Consider the following 18,195-nt stretch of genomic DNA (forward strand, 5'->3'; position numbering starts at 1 on the left):
TCGTTTCTGCACCTCAACACCTAGCAGAGAATAAAGTCATTGAGGTAGAGCCTTCCTGCTCCCACTCTGGCCCCAGGCATGCGTACTGTCTCTTTGCAGTACCATGAAAGACAGAAACTCTTCCCTTCCCCTTTATCCAGCCCAGATTCTCTGCCAATGCCTGGTGCCACAAGGACATTTGCTTTTTGTGCATTGACGCCTATGTGTTTGCCTCTGATAGACAAGCGCTAACTATGGGATCTGAGTAGAAGTGGCTGCTCTGATTTGTGGACAATTTGGGGGGCTGCACATAAAACTCTACACGCCTCATGGGGGCCAGGTAGGAAAGGACTGGGGCTCTTGGCTCCTTTATAAGTGCATACAGGACTCTTACTCATCCATTACTGCAGGGTAGCCAATCCCCTGACTGGTTTTTCCCTTTTCAGAAGGGAATTCAACACATCAAGTTTTTAAAATACCTTCTCAAAGAAAACAATTTAATGGGTTTTCCTGCACCTCAAGAGTGTCAGGGAAGTGCCATTAATTCCACTTCTTAGTTCTCAAATCAAGCAGCAGAGAGGATGTTTGGGTCAAGGCCAAATGTTGTTTTTTATTTGAAGGAAACACAGAGCTGGTTCAGGATAAATGCTGTGGGCAACTCAGAGCCCTCTGTAAGAAATCATGGTATCCTGTGAGGGCAAACACATACATAATTATCATTTGTGCTCAGCTAGAGTCACGCCACCAAGGGGATTATTAGGAATAAGCAAGGCAAACACAGCAGAGACAACTAAAAGCTCTTGGGAAATAATAAGAATACTTTCTTCATTCTCATGTCTCTTTTCCTTCCCTCTCGTGTTGAGATGGCATGGTTTATCCTTTTCACTCCTTCTATCAATCATCTCTAATTCTTTAATTTTTTTCTTGTGATCTATTCTTGCTATCAAGTTTTAGGATCTGAACTGTGTTCATGGATTCCTACATCTTGCAAAGGGCCATCTTTCTTTCTTACAAGTGATCCTTGAGACTCTGTGACTCCATACCTCTCAGTAATTATGCTAGACATGTTCCTTATTATGAATGTCTTTATGATTATATAAATTACATACATGTGAAAGTATAGTAAAATACATTCCACATATTATTAAGAACACAAAATAAATTATAAACGGATAAGATGAAATAATTATAAATAGGGTTCTAATATTTCATTCTCTCTCCTAATGAACTGTCCATTCCCCTCTGAGATTTAAGCATCCTGCTTTGAAACACAGGTCTAGCATGTCATCAAGCAGGTAAACATTAGAGCAAAGCCCTCTAAAAGGTCTAAAATGGGCTGTCACTGCCTCAGATTGTAATCTGTAACTGTCCCCTAACACCTATCATTTGTGTAAGTGAATTCATAAGAAACTCCCTGTTATGGACTGAATGAATGTTTGCGTCCCCTCCCAAATTCATATCTTGATGCCCTAAACCCCAAGTGTGGCTGAGTTTGGAGATGGTCCCCTAAGGCAGTAATTAAGGCTAAATGGGGTCGTAAGGGTGGGGCCCTAATTCAATTGGATTAGATAGGTCCTTACAAGAACAGGCATAAGAGAACTCTATCTCCATCTACATAGTTATCTCTATCTCTCCCCAAACTTGAATCTAGGAAAGACCACATGAGCACACAGCAAGACGGCAGACATCTGCAAGCCAGGAAGAGAGCTCTCACCAGGAACCAACCAGGCCGGACCTTGATCTGGGACCGAGAGCCTCCAGAACCATGAGAAAGTAAATTTCTGTTGTTCAAGCAACCCAGTCTGTGCTATTTTGTTATGCTATCCAGAGCAGGCAAATTCACTCTTAGAAAACTCACCACATTATTCCTGAACCCTGAGCTTTAAACACAGATAGATATAGTCATTCAACTTAAAGTTAATACTTTATCTAAAGTTGTTCTTAAAATTAGTATCAGGTAAGAGCCTTCAGTAGTGCCAGAAATGTTTGTACGTTTGAGGAACTCACACACCACCACCCTGACCTGGGCCAGCAGAGGAAGGCAGGGCCGGTGCAGCTGGGCGGGCCCTCACTTTTCCATCAGAAAGGCGAGCGCTTCCCCCTGCACTGCACTGTAATGTAACTCCTCCCATCATCATGGTCTCAGGGTGCGCCTCAGAGAGACAAGGACTGAAGCGTCTGTGGGAGGTAATTAGAAACAGAAGCTCAGCTCTTAGAATTTTATGGGCTGCTGTTTCTTGACATAATATTGAGGAGGTAGCCTGGGCAGCTCTTCCACTAAAAACAACCTGCAGTATGTGTTTGTTTGTTTTTAAATAAACCTCTTTATAAATGCATTCATGAACAAGCAAGAAAAAAATATCAACAGAGGGTAAAAGTTAATTAAAAGAAGTGTGTGTGTGTGTGTGTGTGTGTGTGTGTGTGTGTGTGTGTGTGTGTGTGTTAACAAAGCACCAAATCTGGCTTTTGCTCTGGCGGAATCTTTTAAATCATTACTTTCAGCTCCTGTTTTTAACAACTGTGCAAAGTGTGAGGCATAAGAGTCCAACTAAAGCAGGGAGTCTGAAAGGAAAACCCATGAGTCATCTAGGAACATCAGACAAAGCTAAGAACCCACACAAGAAACCATTTAAAAAAAAGTGCTGTGTCTCTCAAACTTGGAGCTGGGTTGAAGGGGAAAATACCTCTCCTGAGAATTCATATCATAATCCAGTTTTCATGTGAATTTTCAATCCAAATCTACACTACTTCAAATCTGCTTTTAAAATAGCCCGCGGTTGGTAGTGCCCTGCTCTGCCAGGTAGAAGGAAATTACTTTCAATTAAGGTCTCAAAAATTACTACAGGTGAAGTTAGAAAGGAGTCCGTAATCAGTATCACAACAGACACATAAAAGGAATCCGGTGTGAAAGATTATAAATCAAGAAAATTCAAAAAGAATACAAAAGGATGTCTAAAAACAAAAATAGAGCAATTGAAAGTCAAAACTCAATATTCAGATTACACAATAGTTACAATTTAAACTGACTTACTTAAGTGGAAAACGGTTCAGCAATAATTACCCTGCAGGCGCTGGCGTCCTCCAGCGGGAACAGCTGCCCTCAGCGCCTGGACTCCGGCTCTGCCGGGGGCCTCCACGCCCCGCGCGTGCGCCTCGGGACGTGCAAGGAGCGAGAACCGGCCTCAAGTGTGCCGCCATCTTGGGCCGTGGCTGTCTTCCGGGAGCTTTGGGAAGAACCGTCGGACGTGCGCTGGGAGGGTCTCTGTAAGTCCGCGCTCTACTTATTTATGGTCAGCCTGTGCTAGGCAGTATTGTTTCGGTTGGTGCCCCCGCTTTGTCCCTTGAACCGTGGTGGCTTTGGCCTCAGAGGAGTGGGCGCCGGCCCTCAGCCCTCGATCTGTGGCGGGAACCCCTCAGCTCCGCAGCCTTCCTGCCGCCAAACGCCGCCGCTGCTTGGCCTCGCGGTGGGTGCCGGTGTTCCTGACCTGAAAAATGCCGTTTTCAGAGAGGAGGTATCCCTCAGGGTCGGTTCAGTGATGGCTGATAAAAATTGCCGGGGTGCTTTTACTTGCGGAGGTCAAAAGACATCAAGTCAGAGTATGGTGGAGCTCTTTGGAAGAAACTGATTTTTGCTGAGTCACTGAATTGTTGTAATACGCATTCAAAAGTAACTTTTTACCCTCTGGAATTTAAGAAAAGAAATGCAAGTCCTTTGCAGCATATCAGCTAAACGGAAAGTAAAGTTCATCCCTCTTCTGTTTTGCGAGTTCCATCTCCTAATTTATCTTTCATTCATTCATCTGTTTGCAGACAGACACATATTCATGTACATACATAGGATATTATTTTTTATTCTATATACATTACTCTGATCTCTCCCCTATACCAACTTAACAGGATTCCTAAGACCTATTCATCAAAGCCAATAAAAATAGATAAAACTTACTACTTTTTAGTAGTAACTACAAGAATAAACCCTAGATGCTCTATATTTTACTCTTCCAGTATTTATGAACTTTAGGTCAAGGGTGGGGCGGCAGGGGAGGAGTGTGTTTTATGGATTTACCGAAGTATAACTGAGGTTTAACAAACTGCAGGTGAAGTGTACAATTTGATGACACTTGACACATGTATATGTTCATGAAACTGTTACAATCAAGATAATAAACATATCCATCACCCCTAAAGGTTTCTTCTGGCCCCTACTAAACACTGATCTGCTTTCTGTCACTATAGATTAGTTTGTATTTTCTAGAATTTTATATAAATGGAATACATTGTGTAATATACTCTCTCAAGCTTTCTTTCACTCTGATTATTTTGATATAAAAAAAGTTACCCTGAATGTAGCAAAGAGAAAATGAAGTACAAAAAATTAGAAAGGCATTAAGAATCTCCTTGTAGAGAGTCAGTTTCAGAATCACAAAATCACAGATTTTCAAAGGGACGTAATAAAAAGAATGGAGAAGAGGCAATATTCAGATTGAAAATGGCTAAGAATTTACTGTTACTGTTGAAAGATTCGACCTCTCATATATAAAAGATGAACACATTCAAAGAAGATTAAATTTTTTAAAATTCACAACTATGCACTAGTTTTAGTTCTGCTTGTTCCCTTTAGCTTCTAGATCTCTTGCTGAATTTGACACAATAAGACTTCAGGCATCGAGGAAAGCAAAAACCACAATACAAAACTGTCTCACAAGCAACCATATTAACATGTTCTTAATGTTTTCATTCTGGGTGAGCTAAAAACCAGTGAATGGAAAGCATTCTGGGATCATGTTTGTATATGTCATGTTCTTAAATTTTGTCTGCAATGAGGAAATCTTTGGCTGAAGGCCAAATTTGAGGAGTGGATTGGGGGAAGAGGGTCCTGAAAGTGTAATGGGGGAAGACCATTAATCTGATACCCCAGGCCAACACTCCTGGGACTCTTCTGAATTGTTCAGATCAGTTGCAGCTGGAGGTGCAGAACTGGGTCCTCGTGGTAGATGAAGTAAGAGGCTTTCTATGTCCTGAAGTTATCTGGGCAAAATCACTTTCGTATACATTTATTTGTATCCTGACTAGAATCATCAGTGAAGATAATCATGAGAAGGTCTTTTTTAGATGTTTATGCTGGAATAGTTGTTTCTAACTTTTTAAATTTTTTTGCCACAGAAGTGTTTCTTCCAATGTGTAAAATAGATGAATGTGGAATTGGCAGAGGGGGCATCCCAGAAAGCCCAGAACCCCAATTTCCAGCTCCTCCATCTAGGGACTCCTAATCATCAGTGATTCTTAAACGTACGTACGTACTTACGTGTGTGTGTGTGTGTGTGTAGGAATCATGTGGGAGTCCCAAAAAATGCAGGTTCTTGGGTCTAACCCCTGAAAAGTCTGATCAGAAGATCTGGAAGGAGTCTGAGACTCTAAATCTCCACAAGCACCCCAGGGGATGTAGAGGCTGTGGCCTCCCCTACAATTTCACAATCCATCATCCTTTACAGTGATGCTCAGCAGAGTTCAGTATAAAAACTACCATGCTGGTTGGTCCAAAGGGAGGCTCCTTCTTTGACTCTTTTGTATAGTGATCAAGGCCCAAGAGTCTCAACTCACTTTAGCTGATTTTTCATGTAATATCCTAAGCCATGCAAACCTGAGGCAGCAAGTGGTTTTTAACAGGCTGGTGGAAAGAATTCTAAGAACTTGTTTATTTAAAAGCAGCAATAATGATAGATGCAAAGTTTGAAATTCCATCTAACACTCGTTTCCCAAATTATCTCAATAGAAGGAAATAGGGCAACTTCTAGATCCTGTGGAGCTGGTAAGGACACCAGCTGAAACCCTAAAAATAGCTAAATCATGTTCCAAGTCTAACCAGGGAATTCCTTCCTGACATATGACTTCAGTGGATTGCCATGAATGCACAGCTGCCTGGGGGATGCAAAACTGTCATTCGGGGCTGAAACAAAGGGTCTCAGACTTTAGAAACACTAGTCACTAGTGACCCTTCACTGGACCAGGTAGTTTCTTGTCTAAGAAATTGGACATTGGCAAAATCTACATATCAAGAGTAGGGGAGTTGTCCCTGGTGGGAAATATGTTTCTTTTTCTGTTTTGGGTGTGATAATGCATCCCCCTTGGGTTCCCACCCTGCCTCTCACATTAGACAGTAGAGAAACTATAGGGCAGAAGCCACCATAGGTGTCTGTCTTTATCCAGATTGTATCACAGTGTTTTTTATGGTGGTTGGTAATACCAGCTGATGCCCTCTGAGCAGGAAAAGCTTGCGGAGGGGGTTCCATCCACTTTCCTTCAGAAGAAATTATTAGCTCAGATAGGTTGATAGAAGTTACAGAATTGCAGTCTTATATCCATCATGCCTAGGACATATTGGGTAAAAAAAAAAAAATGAAAAACAACTAAATTGTGGTAAATTGCATTTGGCATTTCTCTGGAACCTGAAAATTTCAGAGAACCTGAGAGCCTATATAAAGAGACATTATATAATACTCTATTTTTTCATAAGGATTGTAGAAAATTATAGTCTAAAATCTGTAAAGCCCTTTAATTTTGGGGGGAGACAACTGGATAAGAAAGATGATTATCAAGCATTAATCTAATTTTTAAGTGAGTATACTAGAACTTTAATATTAAAATGAGCATTAACATTCAAAGTAGGCACCCTAAGAAGGTTATACCTGTATTTCAATACAGAGACCATTTCTCAAAATATTTCTGGAGTCCTATTTTGGGAATTGCTTTTAAAGTCATCTTAGATGCCACACAAGAAAAAGTCTTATTACAACATTTTTTAACCTTTTTAAACTCATGCATCTTTTTGACATGTGAAAAAAATTTTTTTAAACAGACAGCTACTTTCCCTGTAACACTGATCATATCATTCAAGAAAGTTTAATTTTAAGTTGAAATTTATTTGTTGTTTATTTTATGAAATGAAGACTTTCTTTTTCTATTTGCCACCTTGGAATGCATTTTCAAAATCACCAACACATACCATCCCCAGATTTTTTACTTACCCACTAAAAATCACTGTATTACATTTTAGTAAAAGCTTGTTTTTAACCTAAAAGCAAAAACCAAACTTTAATACTCAGTTTGTTATTCCCTTTACTCAGCAGCCTGCCTCTGAATGAGGCCTTTTTCAAAACTCAATTCCATTTTCAATAGGGGGAGTTTGCCATTGTAAAACAAGAGATGTCACAGACTTTGAGAACGGTTTTGGGTGGATTCTTAAAAGACTTTATGTTGATATTCAGAAAAAGGCAGTATCTGTGTGCTCAAAATTTAATTGGTTGATTAAGAAAATTAATTAGTCATGTCTACTGGTTACAGTTTTTAAACACAGGGATTGTGTATGTACCATAGGTCACTATAGATTAGAAGCTACGATGTAGGGAGCAAAGTCTGACCCTCAGTTTATTGGTCATATGATGCGTTCATCTGGGACCTTGAAAGACAGGCAAGGAGAGAAACATTCACATTTGTATAACATAAACTCATAAGAGCTAAATGTTATAGAATCAAGTGTGTGTGTGCATGTGTATGTGCTTTGGGAGGTGTCAGGGGGATGAATCGGGAAAAGCGTATGTTCATATTTACTTCAAAGACATTTTTGAAGGCTGACCACTTTCAAATAAACAATGAGAAGAATTTGATCAAAGAGAGAAGTTTGTAAGCTACCTCTGCTATTAACGCTGCTTGGATATTTGTTTTTACGTACTAAAAGCCTGTATCCTGTCAAAGACATGTTTTGAATGTTTGAATTTTGAACAGGCTTAGACAGTTATGGGATATAACTTTTTAGTGAAAGGAAAATCATAAATGTGACATTCACATGAGGAAGAGAAAACAACTACTTTGGTCCAGTCTGAAGAAAACCTGGTGATGGTAATGATGGTGATAGTAATGGTGGTGGTGGTGGTGGTGATATTTATGCTACTGGTTTTGCTGGTGGTGGTGGAATGATGGTTAGTGGGAGTGATCCTTCTAATTTTTTATTACACCTTTTCCCCAGTTAGTTGCACTGAAGTGAACAATATGGTTTCCTGAAGTTTCGTATTTTCTCAGAAGCAAAACCACAGGTAATGAGTTGTTTATGTGTTGGAAGAGCAGAAGAAAACGAGCCAAAGTGAGAGACCATCAATCTTATCAGAATTAATATTTTTAGTCCATAGTGACCCTGGGACCAGAGACTTAACTTCCAGATAAAGCACTTCAGCCATATAAACTCACTGTGATATTCAGTGGTGTGTTTATGCTTTGTTTTTCACTCAAAGATTATAAAAATGTTCATTTTGAAGTGTCACTGTAGGTTTCTCATGAAATACATTTTTTTATCAGCACCAGGATTAATAAGAATGTTCTAGAAGTTAAACAGATAAAATAGTAGACAACATGGTATTACAGAATTAAAATCTGGGGAATTCGGTTCAAATCCAAGCTCTCACATTCTCAGGTGGTGTGAAGTTAGACAAGTTAATCTCTCTGAGCCTCTATAAACCATTTTTACTCATAACAGTTGTGATACCAAGTGTGGATTTTCCACACCAAGCAATTCTCCAACTCTCTGGACACCAACTGAGTGTCCTACAATTTAGCTCAGTTATGACACTAGCTATCCAGAGTTAGCATCAGATCCCACAAGTTGAGGGTTCAGTCCCACAGAACTGTCCTCACTTTGAACACCAAGGGAAAGTTACATACCTCCCATACTTCTGACCCACTGGCTATAAATTGGGGATTCCCATGATCCTCACCTCGGGTTTGGTCATTCACTAGATCAGCTCACAGAACTCAGGAGAAGCTTTACTTAGTATTACAGCTTATTATAAAGAATACAACTCAGGAACAACCAAATAGAAGAGATACGTAAGGCAAGGATGTGGGCTCACCACCCTCCCTGCATCTCTGTGTTTACCAACTGGAAAGCTCTCTGATATGCCCCTCCTAGTCCCCTGGAGCTTAGGAATTTTTATGGAGGTTTCATTACACAGGCGTGATTGATTAAATCATGACCATTGGTGATTACCTGTCTCCAGCCCCTTCCCTGTTCCCGGAAGTCAAGTGGTGGGGATGAAAATTCCAATCCTGTAATCATGCTTTGGTCTTTCTGGTGACCAGCCCCCATCCTGAAGCTCTCTAGGGGACCACAGCCACCAGTCACCTCATTAACATACAGAAAGACATGCTTATCACTCCAGAGATCCCAAAAGCCTAGAAGCTCTTGAGTCAGGAACCAGGGACTAAGAACAAATATGATAACAAAAGATGCTCTTTATCACCACTGTTATTCAGGAAATTACAAGGATAGTAGGAGCTCTGTGCCAGGAACTGGAGACAAAGACCAAATGTATATTTCTTACTAAATCACAATATCACAACCTCAGTTTCTTCCCCTGTGAAATAGGACTATAATGAATACATCATATGGTAATTAAGAGGATTCAATCTGTCACTTGCTACCTAATGCTTAGGACTGAAAGAGTGTTCCTTTGGTGGCAATTACCTTATTTTACACTGCTCAACAGGTACACGGTACCCACTCTTTTTGTGCCAGTCTCTGGGCAGTCTGAGGGATGCCACCAAAAAAGCAGACAGGTCACAGTCTACCAGACATCTCAGCAGAGCTGGGTGGGTCCCTTAAAGGGATAATTCTTCACCACAGTAGAAACTTACTTTGCAGAGTGGCTGAGAATTTCTTGTTTGTGTCAAGTAGCAAAGTGTCTCAATGTCAGTGATTAGCTTACTTCCACTCTGAGTTTAGAGACTCAGGTCATGTATTTGTTTAGAGATCAAGGCCAGTGATACCAAAAAAGGAAATTGAACATTGTTGTCCTTTGTGCTGAATCTAGAAAGTAGGAACTAATGTCTGTCCAGTCCTTAAAAATGAGCTGTTGGAGAGAGGGAAGGGCATAGCTTGGTGGCAGAGCACATGTTTAGCATGCATAAGGTCCTGGGTTCAATCCCCAGTACCTCCATCAAAATGAATAAGTAAATAAATAAATAAATATTTAAAAATTATTGCTTATAAATAAAAGTAAAACAAAAAGAAACCTACACAGCTACACTGACAATGGAATGTGATTCCAGTAACATCAAATATTTTTAAAGTGCTTTTTGAATGGCATGGTACTCTACAGATGTTGGCAAGCTTCCACCTACACATTTTATTACCTTTGTTATGTAAGCGTGGGTTTATAATTGAAGGTTTTAGGGCTTATAAGAGCATAAGTCCTCCACCTGCACTAAGGATGTCTGAGAGGGAAGAGTAAACGTGCGCACAGGAACGCATGTACCTTCAGGGTTATGGGACGAAGAGAAAGGGGGCAGTGTGACTCCTATAAGCTTAAAATGTTTGAAATATTGTTCTATTTTTAAATGTCTGTTTTTCCAAGTTAGCCACTGAATTTGTTTCTGATGTGTATTCTTTTCATTGTAGAAAATTCATAGAAAAGTGCTAAGGATCTGAAGAAAGCTAAATGTAACCTCTGTCTCCCTAGCATTCCCAAACTGTGACCTTGAACTGAAATTCACCCTCCCAAGACATTACTGCACGAGCCTCTCCTGGCTTAGTTACTCAAATGTGGCCCCTACTTCCCAACACCCATATCCACCCTCATACTGTGCCTCCCAGCTAATCTGAGATTTCTCCAGGTGCCACCATATATGTTCTCATGGGCAAGTTTTGAGGATTTGCTTTTTTCTTGTCTCATGGCCTGCAGCCTTTGCTGCTGCTGCTTATGTAAGAATGCAGCTCTTCTGGGCCAGGCATCTCTGTCTTCATAAGCCTCCTTTTCTCCAGACTCCAGGAGGGGCCTGATTCTCCCCAACCCCTGGCAGTACATCTATGCATAGTACATACATAGTACATAGTACATATGAGATCAGGCTTTTCATACAGCTTCACAGACGGCTTAGTTATAAGCTAAGTGAAATTCAAAAGTGCTTCTCAAGTTGGATTCTTTTAGAATTTCAGGTTCAGACCCAACCTCTGCACCCTGGTCTAGGTTCCACTGGCCTCCCCAATTCAGAGTCCAAGCCCAACTCAGTTCCCAGAAAAAAGGAGAACCTTCCCATCCTAGTCTAATCCCAGCCCTTTCCTCTCCTGGGATACGTGATCATTATTTCTTCCCTTTGGGTGAAATCCCACCCTTCTCATAAGCAGATACAGTCTGACCCTTGGAGCTCCGGCATGGTGATCACGGGGGTCCTGAGAACCCTCCCAATGTCAGGCACATTTCACCTGAAATCACCACTCACATGGGCAGGGACAACAGTCCAGGTTGCATGACCCAGCCCAGCCATTCCCTTTCTTCTTCCTTCCTCTAGCCTGAAGGGAAGAGAAGTTCAGGTAAGCTTGTCCTTCCTGACTAAGCCAGTTCTTGCTCCCAGTGGTTCAAAAGCAAATACTTGGATGACAAAGTATGCCTGCCTCCCATGAATGGTTCTGGAAAGTTTAGGGGAAAACCATGTTCTACCTCCTCAGACATGGAGTTCTGTTATCATATCTAGTCAACATTGTTGAGCACCTAACATCTCAACTCAAAGCATCTGCTCCTGGATTTCTTCTCTGGTCCCAAATTTCCCTTTGCACATGGGACTGTCATTTGCTCTAAAACTAACATGCTGAAAAGTCCCACCACAACAGTCCCTCCTACTACAGGGAAGACTCCACCCCCAAGAGATGCTTTTGTCCTTCAATGTGGCAGTGTTCTGCACATCAAAAGATAGTCTAATGTCATTACATAAATGTTATGATTTTAAGTAGATTTTTCTTAAGTTTTTCAACTTAGTCATACAACTCCAGAGCATTATTCCTGCCAAGTCCTCAACCTGCTATGGCAGCAGTAGAAATAAATATTCCCTACTGGGGAACAACCTCATACCACCCTGGGGTGGATGATCACCTGGGGGTTAAGTCAGATGAAGTTGGAAAGATTTATAAAGCATGAACATCCTTAAGACAATTTGTTAATTTACTAATTCCAACCAGTTCTTTCCCCCACCCCTACCCTCAATAATAAGAGCAACAACCATTGCCTTTCCTTTCTTTATGGGCATAATTTTGCACGTGCAATTTCATTAGCTGTTTAGATTATGTGGTTGGTGCAACAAATAAAGCCCATAAAAAAACAATATAGCAGATCACTTGCAAGTGTAGAGCAACTTAATTGTTGTTTTCAGCAAACCCAGATTGACAAAGGGGATTATAATTTAAATTGTGCTGTTGGCATTTGTTTTAGACAAAAGCAAGTATTGGCTTTAGTAGTTGTTATTCTCCCCTGCATTTTAAATTACTTTTTTCCCCTAAGAGCAAAAGAGCAGTAAGAAAAAAAAAAAAAGCTAACCTTATGTAAATGCAGTTCTTCAAATAGATCAGATTTTGCACATTCTGAAACCACTAAGAGAGGGGGTGACAAAAATCTAAAGAATCTTAGAATTTTAGAGATAGGGCCATAAATACCACAATCCAGTTTCTATAGTCAGTGCTTCTTAAAATGGGATGCCTACGTCTTGAGTATGCAGGGACATACCAGGGATGTTCAAGGAAATGACAAGATAAAGCCCCACACAATGACATTGTTATAGGGCTTGCCACAAGGTAGGCCATGGGTTATCAGTTTTGCTAGATGTTGAGTAATTTAAAGTTTTATTTTAATATTAAAGCAAATTGAAACTAAGCATGAACCTTTTGCAGACTCTTAAAAAAATCATCTTGGAGATTGGGGATCTCAGGGATGGAGTACAGAATGTAATAAAACAAGTTAACTGTATTGTAAATGTATGAAACAAGCCATCCAGGGGTTTGGGGAATTGGGGGAAATTGTGGTTGGCCTTAGTAACTTTGGAAATGACAGGCGTCTGTAAGACCAAAGGCAAAAGAAACTGTAGGCAAGCTTTGTGCTCTGGTTGATAAAAGTTGTTTCCTACAGGGGAATCAGATTAACAATTGAAATTTGCTATACCTGTGTGCTGGAAATTAGTGAGTAAATGGATGACCAATGGTGGGAGTTATTTTTTCTTACTGTTGGAATGAAAGTTTACAGATAAAGGGAGAAGGCTAGAATCATCTGCATGTTAATGGAGCCACATCAGAAACATTGTATGTTTAGGTAAATATAGGTGTAGATGTGTCTGTATGTACTTTGGTTACCTATACAAATATTTATAGACATGTGTATAAATACAGGTTAGTAAACACACATGTATTTCCTTGATCTGTCTGCTGAGAGGACCTAGAAGCAAGGACTCCAAGCACACCTAGACCTCAAATCTTGGTTTCTTATAGCATCCTCCAGTAAAGGAACCAGGACTCCTTAGAAAAATGGCTGATTCGAGGACTGGGGCAGGGAACACCCAAGATGAGTCTGGAGTATCTTATAGTGTGAAAAAGTTAAAAAAAAAATTAATTAGAAAAAGAAAACCCTACAATGATAGAGGTATGTCAAAGGGACACAGGAGCCAACTAAAAGAACTCCTAATGACCAAAACTGGAACAATGTGAGCAACCAAATAAAGTAGAATTGGATTATAACCAAAAATAAAAATAAATATCCTCAAGTCTGTGTGTATATAAATAAATGATTGAATAAATAAATGAAGAAGAAGAGTTGTTCCTGGTGACTTCCTTCCAAAGAGCAACTGGGGTGGGGGGCGGTGCAGGGGAAAGAAACATAGCTTTGCAGTGGAGAAAGCTGACAGATGCTACCTCAGCCAGGAGCTCAAGGTCAACATCACAGTCAGAAGTCACATTGATAGTATGTTCTCTTGATACGATGTAATGAGAGGTGTCCTTTATCTGGGGTCTTCCTCCTAAAAACCTGTAACCCCAGTCTAATCATAAGGAAAACATCCTAATTGAGGCACATTTTACAAAATACCTGACCACTAGTCCTCAAAACTGTCAAGTTCATCAAAGACAAGGCAAGTCTGAATAACTGTTAAAGCAAAGGGGAGCCTAAGAAAATTTGATGTCAAAATATAAGGGTGGCATCCAGGACAGGATCCTGGAACAGAAAAAGAATATTAGGTTAAAACTAAGGAAATCTGAGTAAACTATCGCTTTAGTGAATAAGTCTGAATAACTGTTAAAGCAAAGGGGAGCCTTTAGTGAATAAGTCTGAATAACTGTTAAAGCAAAGGGGAGCCTTTAGTGAATAAGTCTGAATAACTGTTAAAGCAAAGGGGAGCCTAAGAAAATTTGATGTCAAAATATAAGGGTGGCATCCAGGACAGGATCCTGGAACAGAAAAAGAATATTAGGTTAAAACTAAGGAAATCTGAGTAAACTATCGCTTTAGTGAATAAGCATGTAACAATATTGGTTCAATAATGGTGACAGATGTACCTTACTAATGTAAGATGCTAATAATTGGGGAAATTGGGTACAGGTGTGTATGGGAACTCTGTATTGTAATTTTTCTATAAATCTAAAAAAAAATTTTTATATTAAAGAAAATCTGGATAGGCCATTGGGTAAAAGGCCAAGTAGGATGCATCTTTACAGAAACAGGTTGAAGGCAGGCTGAGTAAGGACTAACCCAGAATGCTGGATGTCTTTTGACCCTTCTCTGCTGTTAGGAGACTTTGGTGGTGAGGTTTATGGTTTATGAACACTACCTTAAACTTTAGACTTTACCTAAGATAACTCAAGGAAGCTTGAAGGATTTACAATCTTCTGGTTGTTTTAAGAAGTAGAATAAACAAGGAGACTAGGAGCCCTCCAATGATTAACATATTTATATTATCCAGGTTAAACAAAGAAAGATTTTCATTTATAAATAATTAAATCAACCTCTTATCAGTAAGACATACTAAAATAATTTGTTTTAATACATAAAGACAATAAATAAATTTGCTTTATTTTCACATTATTTCCTTATGTGTTTTTTAAATCCTTTGGAAGTTTATAGTCACTGTATATGTTTATGCAAATAATCCACCTGACTTCTGACTTTTATACTTGCAAAGCTAATACCCCAGGTAACTCTTGAGGATAAAAAGTCTCATTGGTTTAGTTTATATTTAGTACTTGAAAGCCTTCTAAGATGTATTGTATTTATTTTTCATTATATCAGGCCTATAGTACCTGTTAAATTATAACTTGTATTTGAATCTTAAATAAATTATACTGTGTTGTTAATAAAATGACTCGTCAAAGTAATTTTATTAACTAAGTACATGTTCTCCTTTGTTTAATATCTTTATAAACATTGTAGGTGAACTTTTGCCTCTTCCTCCTTCCCTCCCTCCCCTTCTTCCTTCCAATATGCTTATTGAGCATCTACTCTGGCCAGGATTTAGGAAAGCAATGTAAATAACATGAATGGTATCAAGGAGCTCACAGTCTAGTAGAAGCAGATGATTAAACCTCATTATATAAATATTAGACTGGGGATATGCATAGGATGCTTGTCATGGGAACATGGAAGGCTGTTACTCAGATGGAGTACGGGACGTCCTCTTTGTGTAATCCCCTCCCTCACCCAGCACTGGGGTATCACTTTCAGGAGATTTCTTCCTCTTTGCTAGGTAATTCTGAAATCTGATCACTTCACTCAACTGACAAATGTATCAGATATAATGGAATCAGCCAAGGCTTCTTTCTTATCATGTCCCAACTTCCTTTTATAATACCTCCTAGAAGTAAAAAACAAGGTGTTTGTAATAAATCCTGGTAGGAGCAGTAAAATTCTTTCTGTCCTTTGGCCCTCTCCATATTAAAAACATAAAACAGAAGATTTAAGTGATCAAATTTAATTGCTTCATGTATTATTTAGTCAAGTATTTGCGTGTGGAAAGCCAGGTTTCTTTGCAGGTTTAGAAAGTTTGTGAAATAATGTTTGAAATATTTCTTTAAAACTTTATTCTTTGATAACATTGTGGCTTTTTTAAGTTGTGAGTGATTAGGGATGCCTGGTTTTTACATCAACTCAAAGTGATAAATAGCTATCTAGCCATAATCTGATAGTGCTGGTCTCAAAGACTGTCTTAGAAAAAGAATGTCCCCATTGTAACACTGCACAGGGCAAAATGGGAGCCTATTAGGAGGGTCTTACTGTTGTGCTTTTGTTCCAAAATGTGCTGGATATCATGGACTCATGTCACATTTCTGTGTAAGAAAAAGCCCACGTCACTACAAAAAAACCATATTATATAGGCTAGAGGGCCACCAGCCAGTATTTAACAGCAACATGTAAACTCCATCTTCCAGCCATCAAATTTAGCAGTAGACTTTCTAAAGTTTTTATTCAGGGAGTGCTTTATTAAAATTCTTACTATTTAATTCACAAAAGAGATATGTCTAAGTTTGTGAACATTAGAAGAAAAAAGTTCAGAAAAGAAACATGTAAATTATACATGTAAATTGCATGTACATGTAAATAACACATGCCCCACTGTGTTTACCGCAGATTTAAATCAGATCCTGCAGAGACTTTGCTAACACTGAATCTTAATGGAAGACATTTATGAAACCACCAGACTGACATCTGAGTGCACAATTTCTGACAAGAAAGAAGCTGTTTCTTACACAATACGTTTGGCATATTACTTGGCTTGAATAAACTGTGGGTGTGAGTTTGCATGCATTTGTGGTTTGTCAACAACAGTTTTCATAAATAAAGTCCTGAAGGCAGTTCTTTGATTAAACGGCACCACTGGTAGATCATGCCTCTAATCTACCCCAGATAAAGAGTTCTGTGCAGGACCTATAACTGGTACCACCTGCGGCGAGCTGGTCCTGCAAGGCTTGTGGAGAAATAAACTGACGGTGTGTGCTTCCTACTGATAGGCACTGTTACCAGAGGAAGAAACAGACAAAAGTTAGGGTTTAACAGAAATCAGAGGTCAGAAGGTACTTCCTCAATCATAGGGTTGACTTCATTCATCTTCCCCTGGTAGCATCTGGTGCGGCAGTGGGCACTAGGGGAGGCAGGAATTTAAACGGGGGGAAGGCTGTGTAGAACCAATGACCAGTGCTGGGCAGGGACTCCTGATCATTTACACCCTTCTGCTCAGACTCTTCCCTTCCCTGCTACTCCTCTTCACTTTCTTGGGAATAACCATTACTCATCCATTAAGATTCTAATCAGATAACTCCTCTGCCTGGAAATATCCCTTGAGTCAGGATAACTAGTCTTCCCTGTCCCCATCACAGTGTTCCCAATCACAACTTGTAGCAGGCACCACCCTCTTCCTTATGATGTCATTCCACTAGCAGTAGGTGACTCTCCCAGTTAGTCACTGCTTGAACATTCTTTCAGGAAACAAATTTAAAGAGAAGTCAAAATGGAGATAACAAGGGTGATGGGAAATTATCGGTGAGAAGAAGGATTTGTAAGACAAATGCAACCTATTCTGAAATCACCAGTGTTGTCCACCAATGTAGTCAGTCTTGGACTGGAAGAGATGAGTCACAGAGTGAAGACAGCTACATCTGTCTCTTGGAAGCAATAGAAAAATTAAAATAAATCTCAGCAGGAAGAAGAGTTGTATGCCAGAAATGTGTGCATGTGCATGTGTGTCTTTGTGACATATGTGTGGATGCATGTCTATGCATGAGACATATACATTGTTTCGTAAACGAGTGTACTAGCTACCCTAGACATACTTCCTTTGGCTCTTAAGAGAAATTTTCTTAGCATGCCTTGACTGGCACTAATTCAAATGAGATAATCCCAACAGAATCCCTTACCTTGTCACTCCCAAACCCAGATAATGTTCCAAGTTTTAAAGTAATTATTTCTGTCCTTTTCTCAAAGGTGATTAGGCCAAATTACTAATTCCCAAACTAATCAAAAGCGAGATCTTTGAGAAGTCTGTTACTCATGATATTGGCACTTTTTAATAGATTCAGAAGGAGCCTACTCAAGAAAAAAAGGATGACTAATTTCTGCTCAGACATGATAAACTACATCACAGAGACCTAGCAAGATTGTCTGATACTCTAAACATTTTTTAAATCGAATACAAGGAGACTAACTTCAAGGTAGATTCACAAGACTGTGGTTCTTGGTTAGAAAGAACATGATCTGGTCAAATTACTTGTGAAGTATTACTGTCAAATTTTTCCATGTCACAGTTCAGAGGTCAGCAAACTTTTTCTACAGTAGGCCAGATAATATTTTCAGCTTTGCACACCATAAGGTATCTGTCACAACTACTCAACTCTGCCACTGTAGTGTGAAAGCAGACCTAGAAAATATG

General features: G+C 39.6%; 1 long non-coding RNA gene across 1 annotated transcript; it reads left to right on the plus strand.

Moving 5' to 3' along the window:
• Positions 1–3,076: 3,076 nt before the first annotated feature.
• On the plus strand, positions 3,077–16,568 carry LOC116149253 (uncharacterized). Its single transcript, XR_010377232.1, has 3 exons — positions 3,077–3,243; positions 5,143–5,268; positions 16,401–16,568. It is a non-coding gene; the product is annotated as an uncharacterized LOC116149253 (long non-coding RNA).
• Positions 16,569–18,195: the final 1,627 nt, after the last annotated feature.

The sequence above is a fragment of the Camelus dromedarius genome, chromosome 22, assembly GCF_036321535.1.
Source record: "Camelus dromedarius isolate mCamDro1 chromosome 22, mCamDro1.pat, whole genome shotgun sequence".
Taxonomy (NCBI): domain Eukaryota; kingdom Metazoa; phylum Chordata; class Mammalia; order Artiodactyla; family Camelidae; genus Camelus; species Camelus dromedarius.